General features: G+C 46.5%; 1 long non-coding RNA gene across 1 annotated transcript in view; it reads right to left on the bottom strand.

Moving 5' to 3' along the window:
• The window catches only part of LOC118453245, a 13,948-nt gene extending 6,211 nt beyond the window's left edge, over window positions 1-7,737 (bottom strand). Inside the window, exons 1-2 of the long non-coding RNA XR_004843168.1 lie at window positions 7,644-7,737; window positions 4,925-4,926 (exon numbers count right to left, since the gene is read on the bottom strand). This is a non-coding gene — a long non-coding RNA (uncharacterized LOC118453245). The remainder of the gene's footprint in view (window positions 1-4,924; window positions 4,927-7,643) is intronic.
• Between the last annotated feature and the right edge of the window lie 1,333 nt (window positions 7,738-9,070).

Raw genomic sequence — 9,070 nt, 5'->3', positions numbered from 1 at the left:
AAGGGGCTGCCCAGGGAAGGGGTCGAGTCCCCAGCCCTGGGGGGATTTAACAGCCGGGCAGCCGAGGTGCTGAGGGCCAGGGTTTGGGGGTGGGATGGCAGGGTTAGGTTAAAGGTTGGACTCAATGATCTGAAAGGGCTTTCCCAACCTAAATGATTCTATGATTCTGTGATTCTATATTTTGGGAAATCTCACTGTGTGTCTCTGTTCATCCGTCCATCCCTAAGAGCTTTTGCTCCTATTTGGTGGGAATGCTCAGGTGAAGAAGAGCCCAAGTGTGGCTGTAGGAGGAAGACGACTGCCATCAGCCTTCAACCCTTATCTGAAACCAGAGAGAGCATGAAGAAGCAAACTGCTCAGAATGAAAAGCTCCAGGAAAACAGGCTTCATGTATTTCACGCCTCACGGAATTACACGTTTTCAAACTTCTTTTTCCTCTGCCTGAGCAGAATTCTTGGTTTTTCAGCCAACTTTAATGAACAGTTGATGAAAAGTAGAGAAAAGAAGCGACGTAAAAGTAAGGCTCTTTGTCAAATGTACGAGTACGCTCTTATTGACTCCAGCACAGACCTTGGTAGCACTTTATACCCATCTTTTCTTTCTGTTGGAAAAAGGGTTTATTTTCTGGGGGGAAAAAAACCCAAACACCTCGCCTTAGCATAATCAATATGGTGAAAAACATTTTGTCTACGGTGAAATGCTCCTTGCCTTTCTCGAAATGATTAACAAGGTTTTTTTACCTCTGAAAAGACTTTAAAAAATAAAACTCTTAAAAGACCTACTTTTTTTTTCTTCTTTTTCATCACTTATTGATTTTTTACAAGTAGTTCTTTCTATGTCATTTGTGGCAAGGGGCTTTTGATGAAGATGTAATTGGGCTGTTTGCAAAAATTTGAAAAGTTGGTCTTTTTTGGATGAAAATAGGCAACTGTTACCATTGCTTTATATCCAGTTTTAATCTGATGGGAATTCTCTACTCAGAGCCCTGGGCTTTGCTATAGGCTAACCACATTCTTTCTATAAGTATGTGTTCAGTAGGGTTATACGGGAGAGAGATTTTGGTCCATATAGTTAAAGACGAAATTTAGAGAATCAATGTCCAGCTCCTAATCAGTGTCTGAATGGGACGTGCTCTTATGATATTAGTATTAAAAAAAAAATAAAAAATAGGCTTTTTAGATTAAAACCCAACCCGACCTCACTGCAGCTGTGTGCAGCGCAGAAAGCGAAGCAGAAACGGCAGTCGCTGCGGTGTCGGGATCCCTGGAATCAGAAGGCCGGTGCAAGCAGCAGCGTATACTTCGCGGCGTATTTATACCATCGAACGTTGGCTCTCGGGATCCCCCTGCCTGGAGCTACGCGACTCTGCTGACGGCACAGGAGCTTGAATGACAAGCTCGGAAGCCTGTAGGTTGGCTGTCTAAAGCAAGAAAAGTTTTATTCTGCCTCTCCGAAGATTGCTGCCTGTCCTCTTGTACTTGCTATTAATTATGTCCTTGTTCCTCGTACACAGCTGTTCGTTTGTGTCCCTGGTTCTAATCTTTTCGCTTCGGTCTCCCAAGAAGCTCCTCTTTCCTCTTTTGAATTCATTCAGTTAAAAAGAAATACAAGAGCTTTCCGGTTGAGGGCAAGCCAATATTTTTCTGCACGGCACTTTGGCACTTCCAGTGTTATTTTCTGCCCCATTTTTTGTCGTAGCACTTTACCTGCCTGTACATTACCCAGCCTTATACTGAATTGTGTTGTGTTTTGTTATTTGTTTGCTTTTTTTTTTGGTGGAAATACGGCTATAGCATGCTCAGCGTTCAGCAAGATGTGTGGGTAGTATGGGTCAGGTCTTCCAATGCCAGAAATTCCCAAATCTTCATCTGTGTTTATGTGGTTCTTTCACCTTGGTCCCTCTTCCATTATTTTGCTTTCTTTTAGGTAATTAAATACTTGGGGTCAGCTGCAGTTCTTGCCATCTTATTGTTTAATTCTCATCCCAAATAATGAGCAATAATAAAAAAAAGACACCTTACAACCACGCACAGGCAACCACAGTGACAGAATTTACTTAGATTTTCACAACATTGCAGTTCCACAGGCTATTTCAATCAAACCTAGCGATATACAGCATCAGTTTAGTCAGTATTAGATTACAATTTATTTATTGAGTAGATGAAAATAGCTGGGATAGGGAAATTCTCATCTAAAGTAAATGTTTCTCCTGGAGTTGTGCAGAAACGCATTCTTGATAATGTGCTTCTAAATAATCATCACTGATCATCTGCAGGAAAATACAAACGTTGCCGCGCGTGAAGCGTCCAGGTTCTGCCAGAGTTGGTGGAATGGTAAAAAAGGTGGCTGGGACACGGCATCGCCTGGATGAAGCTGGAGTTTGGGGTGGCAGAGGTGTCGTGGCAGTCCTGGAGGAGTGTTCTGGGGGAACTGAGGTTTCTCCGCTGCCGCTGGCTGTTCTTGAGGACAAATATCTACAGCAGCTTCCTTCCAGGACTGCCACCAGCACAGCCGCGGCTGCCTTGGCACAGGAGGATGTTCCAGATGATTCCTTGGTGTTTTGTGAAGCTTTCTAATGGATTTTCTCAGAATCAATGATTACTTGATTATGACAACTTCACATGCCTTAATTGTTCTGGAAATTAATGATAATTTTCTCTTGAGTTTCCTGGGGACTATTTCCAGGTAACTATTTAGCCTGTTCTTACTCAGCTTCTCATATGTGTGGCTTGAAAGGAAATAACCATTCTGATTTTCATGATGCAAATAGAAATGAACACACACACAAAATGTACACATTCACATATGTATACGTGCATAGGCATATACACAAGAACACCTTCTGCAAAATAATATTTCCCAACTCAAAGGTTCAATTTTTCAGAATCTGGCTTTTTCTAATAGATTTTTTTTTTTCTCCTTTAGAAAATATCAGGCCAGTTCTGCTGGCAGCTTTTGGTTAGATTAAAAAATTGAACATGTATTCATACTCCTTGGTTTCTGCCTTTTAGCTAGTTTCTATGACAATACTTTACCTTTCGCCCCATGTCTACTTAGCTTCCGTAATAGCATCTCATGAGGGAGTTGTCAAAGGTTTTCTGAAAGTCCATGTAAACCATCTGTCCTGTTTACAGAGAGATAGCTGGGGAAAAAAAAAAAAAAAAAGAAAAAAAAAAAAAAGCAGGCAGAAAGGATAAATTAGTTGTTCAAAGCCAAACAGCAGGTTGGTTTCAGAGAACCAGGGAAAGAACCCCGGAGCCTGGCTCCTCCTCAGCTGCTCATGGCATTAGATACCACTCCCTGCAGAAATACAAGTGCGCCAAACCAGGCGAATGCAGGTAAAAATGAGAAGAGCATGGGTGATAAATGAGGAGGCTCATTAGTTCCTGGATCAGCAATCTCCAAGCTGCTTTGGAACCTGCTTCCCAAAACCAAATCTGCCGTTAATAAGGGACCTGCAGGTAAATATATCATTAGAGTCGGATTAGCAGGAGCTTAATGGTCTGTGAGTGCTCTGTGTACTGCAGGTTGCTTTACACAGAGACAGAAACCACAGCGAGGAGCAGGGGAGGCAAAGGGAACTGTGCTGGAGGAGATGAGGTGTTCTTGGCGACTCGCTGCAGAAACCGGCAGCGCTGTGCAAAGGCGGAGGCGATGGAAAAGGGCTCAGGTGCACAGCAAAGAGCAAATGAAATGCCTGGTTCCCAGGAATCACAGAATCGCAAGGGTTGGAAGGGACCTCAGGAGATCATCTAGTCCAACCCCCCTGCTAAAGCAGGTTCTCCTAGAGCATGTTACACAGGACTTCATCCAGCCAGGCTTTGAATATCTCCAGAGAAGGAGACTCCACAACCTCCCTGGGCAGCCTGTTCCAGTGCTCCGTCACCCTCAGAGTAAACAAGTTTTTCCTCATGTTCAACTGAAACCTCTTATTCAGTTTGTACCCATTGCCCCTTGTCCTGGCGCTGGACACCACTGTAAAGAGACTGGTTCCGTCCTCGTGACTTCCGCCCTTAAGATATTTGTACGTGTTGATGAGGTCCCCTCTCAGTCTTCTCTTCTCCAGGCTGAATAAGCCCAACTCTCTCAGCCTTTCCTCGTAGGGGAGATGCTCCAGCCCCTTTATCATTCTAGTTGCTTTCCTAGTTGCATACCATTGGCCTTCTTGGCAACAAGGGCACCCTGCTGGCTCATGGTTAGCTTGTCGTCCACCAGGACTCCCAGGTCCCTCTCGGCAGAGCTCCTTTCCAGAGAGTGAGCACTGATCTCTCTGATTAGTTTCTTACGTGACCGATATCTAACCAGCAACAGACTGGGTTGCTCTACTTATCTTTCCATGTGTATGTTGTACTTCGCAAGCAGGTCAACCCATTGGGTGTTGGGCTGGAGGGACCTCCCCAGACAGACGCAAGAAGCTGCAGGACAAGCTGAAGAGAGATGACAGCCTGGCCACTAGTGTATCAGACTCATGTAATTCATGGCTGAACACATACCTGCCTGTCTTTTGATGTTTTCAAGCTGTGGGGAATGCAAGTTTTCTGTAAAATACGTCAACAATCACAAAACCCCATTAATTATCACATACCTTTTTTTTTTTTAAAAGTCTGAGCTTTCAGAGTCGAGCAATTACACGAGACTCTTCTTATTAACCAGTAAAAAATGTTTCTAATCATGAAGAAAAGTGGAAATGGCTTCAAAGCATGAACTCCAGAAGGTCACACACCAGAGAGCAGTACAGGCAATTCCTTCAGTCCTCAAGGTTGTTGAGGGTCTGCGGGGGTGGCTGCGCTGCAATGTGAGATGACCATGCTATAATGCAGAAGTGGCATGAAAATAAATTAAAACTCATTAAGTGTTTAAAAAAAATCATTTTGAAAGGAATGCAAGACAAAAATGTATCTTTAGCCTATCAAACTGTACGAACATCTTACCCTGGCAGAAATACATGAGTCAAAGTAGACAGATCTGCTTAAAGCCCTTTTTCTCCCTTCAATGGAGTCAGAGAAAGGCACGGAGAGACACTGGAGCTCTGCATTTCAAACTCAGTCTGCTATCCTGGGAAGCCTGTTGGAGAAGAGCAGAAAAGCAAACACGAGGCAGCTTCCACGTTGTTCTGTTTGTTGTGCCTCCGCACACCTCTCAGGGAAGAGGAGGGACCAATTTTTAATCTTTTTGGCTTGTCTTGTCCCTCCAGGTGTAAATTAATGAGCGACGGGACTCAACGTGCAGCCAGGTTTCTGCCCTGTGAAGACTGGTACTGGCTCTACAAAAAGGCAAGGACTGGTAGCACTGGTTTTTGATGGTCCCGTGACCAGCGCATCTTGTGGCACTAAGGTAAATGCCAGCTTCTGTCTGGTTCGGAAGATGAATTTTAACCTCCTCTTATTTCCCAGGAGAGTGCCTCAAATACCAGGTCATTTTTTATTAAGTTTCCCTTCTTCTTACCTAGTGATACTGTTCCAGATTTTAGGAGCGATGGAGCATTCCCTGCGCCAGACACCATAGAATCATAGAATCGTCTAGGTTGGAAAGACCTTTAAGATCATCAAGTCCAACCTTTAACCTAACCCTGCCATCCCACCACTAAACCATGTCCCTAAGCACCTCATCTCTCCTTCTTTTAAATCCCCCAGGGATGGGGACTCGACCACCTCCCTGGGCAGCCCCTTCCAGAGCGTGACAACCCTTTCTGTGAAGAAATTTTTCCTAATGTTCAACCTAAACCTGCCCTGGTGCGCCAGACTGTATCTGTGTTGTTTTTTCAAGAGCAATCTCCAGACTGAATTTTCTAGCTCTCCAAACTGTTTACCCTCAGCAGGGCAGTGGGAGCTGGATTTAGGACAAACCGCAGGTGCACCAGGATGTAGGATGGATGGGGGGGGAGGAAACTTCAAATATATGCCCTGTGGTTTTGCAAGCATAGGAGCATGCACCTTCCTCACATACTCCACCTGCCCTGCTGTGCAATATCATTGCAATGAGCAATACCACGACAAGATGATCCAAAGCCGCTCCTGACCTGGTCTGCTATAAGGTGGCATGGGGTTTGTAAAGAGCCTGAAGTCATCCTATGAGGCAGCGCTGCCCTGTGGACCTTTCAGACCATTCTGAAAGTTTTCAGATATCTTAGAAGTGTAGCCCCATGGCCTTGCTGTCCCAGGGAGGTTCTTCTCTGCAGTTGGAGGGACTGTGTGAGGACTGCAGAGCAGGGGTTACATCGGGTCTAAGGCCCTAGCAGAACAGTCGGACGCCTTGCTTTGGAGATCTGTCACAAACTGGCCAGGGACTTGCAGTTGGGTCTGATTTCCTGCCAGCCTTTAGGACACAAGCACTTTGGTTTTGCTCAGTGTATCCTTAAGGTGATCCGTACGGATTGGAGCAAAAGGAAGAGCAGCGCAGTACAAGACTGTCCAACTCTCACGGGCAGAGGGATTGAACAAAAACCTACTACACGTTGGGTGAACCCTTGGTAACTGGAAGCCCTTAGGAAGTCAAGCTACTGGACACAAGCAGGAAAACTTTATGGGAACAGTTTTTAAAAGGCTTTCTTCTTTTTCTCCTTGTTTTGCAAGTTCAGGGGGGTCGGAATATGCAGCAAAAATCTCCGCAGTTTTGGGACAGTTGGAACACCAGAAAATATGGATTCACAGCAACTTGCTTGACTCTAGCGAGTAGACACGAGGAGGAATTTTGCATGGCGCTTCTCTCTGTGTTAAGCATGTTAAGCGAGCTCCCAAATCCAGCAAAGTCCAGGACGTGGGGATTTCTCCTACCAGCTGAAGCCCAGCCCAGGGCACCTGGAGATCCAGATGTCTCTGTCCCAGGCTGATGGATGTGGCTGCTGCTGTCTCATTTCCCGGTCCAACCAGTTGCAAGGCAGCCTGTAGCCCACCGAGCTACACACGCAGACACACAAGCGTGCCTGGCTGCATAAACTGCCATGGCCACTGCTCTGCCTTTAGCAGCACCCACAGGTAACACCACCAGAACTCACATGAGACATAAGCTGCAGATAGCTCAGACCTCTTCTTCCCCTCCAGCTGCTTGGAAGTGAAGCAAAAGGGAGGGATCAGTCTTTTTTACTGTATTTTTTGTTGTTGCGGATTTTTTTCCTGTACAAGTTTTTAGTTGTCTCCATCTGCCTCCCCTCTCCCTGTGTGACAGCACTGTTCAGTCTGGGCGTGGGAGGGAACCACAAATTCAGCTCATCACCTCCTCCACCTCGCTTGACACGTGTAAATTTTTGTTCACTTTTGTTTGCTACCTAGGTCTGGAGCCAAGCCTTGCAGAAAGTCGGTGACAGGGCTTTAGCTAGACCTTCTCCTTCTCTGCCTTCCCTCGGATACAGAGGTCCTTGAGTTGCAAACCTGAACGGGACAGCATCCATCCCAACCAGGTGTGAAGTTCCTGCCTCTTTGTGTTAGTGGTTCTGGTCCATTCATGCATTCAGAGACCCCAAGAAAGCAGGCGGGCTCCACCCTCAGGGCAGGGATTAATTTTCAGATACTTTTCAGATTAAACTTGTACATAAATTTAAAATTAAACAGGGTCTATGGAAATTAACTATTTAAAATGTTGTATTGTCCTGCAGCTCAGCTCGCTGATGGAGGCGTTCAGATCACAGAATCACAGAATCGTAGAACGGCCGGGGTTGGAAGGGCTCTCGGGAGCTCCCCCAGTGCCACCCCCCTGCTCAAGCAGGCTCACCCAGAGCAGGGGGCACAGGACAGTGTCCAGGCGGGGGTTGAAGATCTGTGGAAAAGGAGACTCCACAGCCCCCCTGGGCAGCCTGGGCCAGGGCTCGGCCACCCTCACAGTCAACAAGTTCTTCCTCACGTTCAACTGAAACCTCTTCTGCTTCTGTTTGTGCTCATTGCCCCTTGTCCTGGCTGGGCACCACTGAGAAGAGTCTGGCTCCGTCCTCGTGGCATCCACCCTTAAGATATTTGTATATGTTGATAAGATCCCCTCTCACTCTTCTCTTCTTCAGGCTGAACAAGCCCAACTCTCTCAGCCTTTCCTCGTAGGGGAGGTGCTCCAGTCCCCTCATCATCCTTGTTGCCCTCCTCTGGACTCTCTCTAGGAGTTCCTCATCTTTCTTGAACTGGGGAGCCCAGAACTGGACCCAGTGCTCCAGGTGGGGTCTCCCCAGGGCAGAGTAGAGGGGGAAGAGAACCTCCCTCGCCCTGCTGGCCATGCCTCTCTTCATGCACCCCAGGGTGCCATTGGCCTTCTTGGCACCAAGGGCACCCTGCTGGCTCATGGTCAGCTTGTCGTACCCCAGGACTCCCAGGTCCCTCTTGGCAGAGCTGCTTCCCAGCAGGTCAGCCCCCATCCAGTACTAGTGCACGGGGTTAAAGCTCCCCAGGGGCAGCACCTGACACTTGCTCTTGAATGGTCACTAGCAAACAGCAAAACATTGTGCCAGAGGAGAAGGGGGTGCCCAGAGTTGGACTGGAGACACCGTAAAGGCAGCTCTGCCTGTGCACCTCCATAAGGTGGCAAGAAACTGTGAGCTCCTTGCTCCTTACCCGGAAAATGAGTGTGCGACTGTCCCAAGGCCAGAACGGAGATTGTTCAAAACAGGAAAACAAACTAAAGCTGGGGTGCTGTCACCGCTGGGCAACATTTTTTCCACCTCAACTCTTTCTACTATCATCACATTGCGATCTTACAGGTACATTTTCCCCATGTGCATTTTTGGGGAGGATTAACGAGAACCGATTCTTTAAACACGGCAAAGCTGTAGAAGCAACTCACTGGGTTTTGCTTTGCTCTTTCTCTCTTTTAGCTGTCAAGTCATGTTAAGAAGCCCTGAAAAATTTGCTTTTATTTCTGCAAAGCCGGTTTATTTTCTTGATGCATTTTATTTTCAAAGTTGCAAACTATCTTCACCGCACTGCCTTTCTCTCATGTGTTGCACCAAAGCATTGGCATTACCATTCCCACACTAGGGACGATGCTTCAGCTCAAAGGTTGACTTGTTGAAGGTCTATTTTCTTTCAAAGTGCTTTTGATATGAGTGCAGCAACAATACGGTATATTTTAAAGCCATTTGGTCTTCCCGGAT

Source organism: Egretta garzetta, unplaced genomic scaffold (genome assembly GCF_000687185.1).
Source record: "Egretta garzetta isolate BGI_Z169 unplaced genomic scaffold, ASM68718v1 scaffold179, whole genome shotgun sequence".
In the NCBI taxonomy this organism is placed as follows: domain Eukaryota; kingdom Metazoa; phylum Chordata; class Aves; order Pelecaniformes; family Ardeidae; genus Egretta; species Egretta garzetta.
Note: the sequence above shows the minus strand (reverse complement) of the source record. Positions and strands in the feature narration are given on the sequence as shown.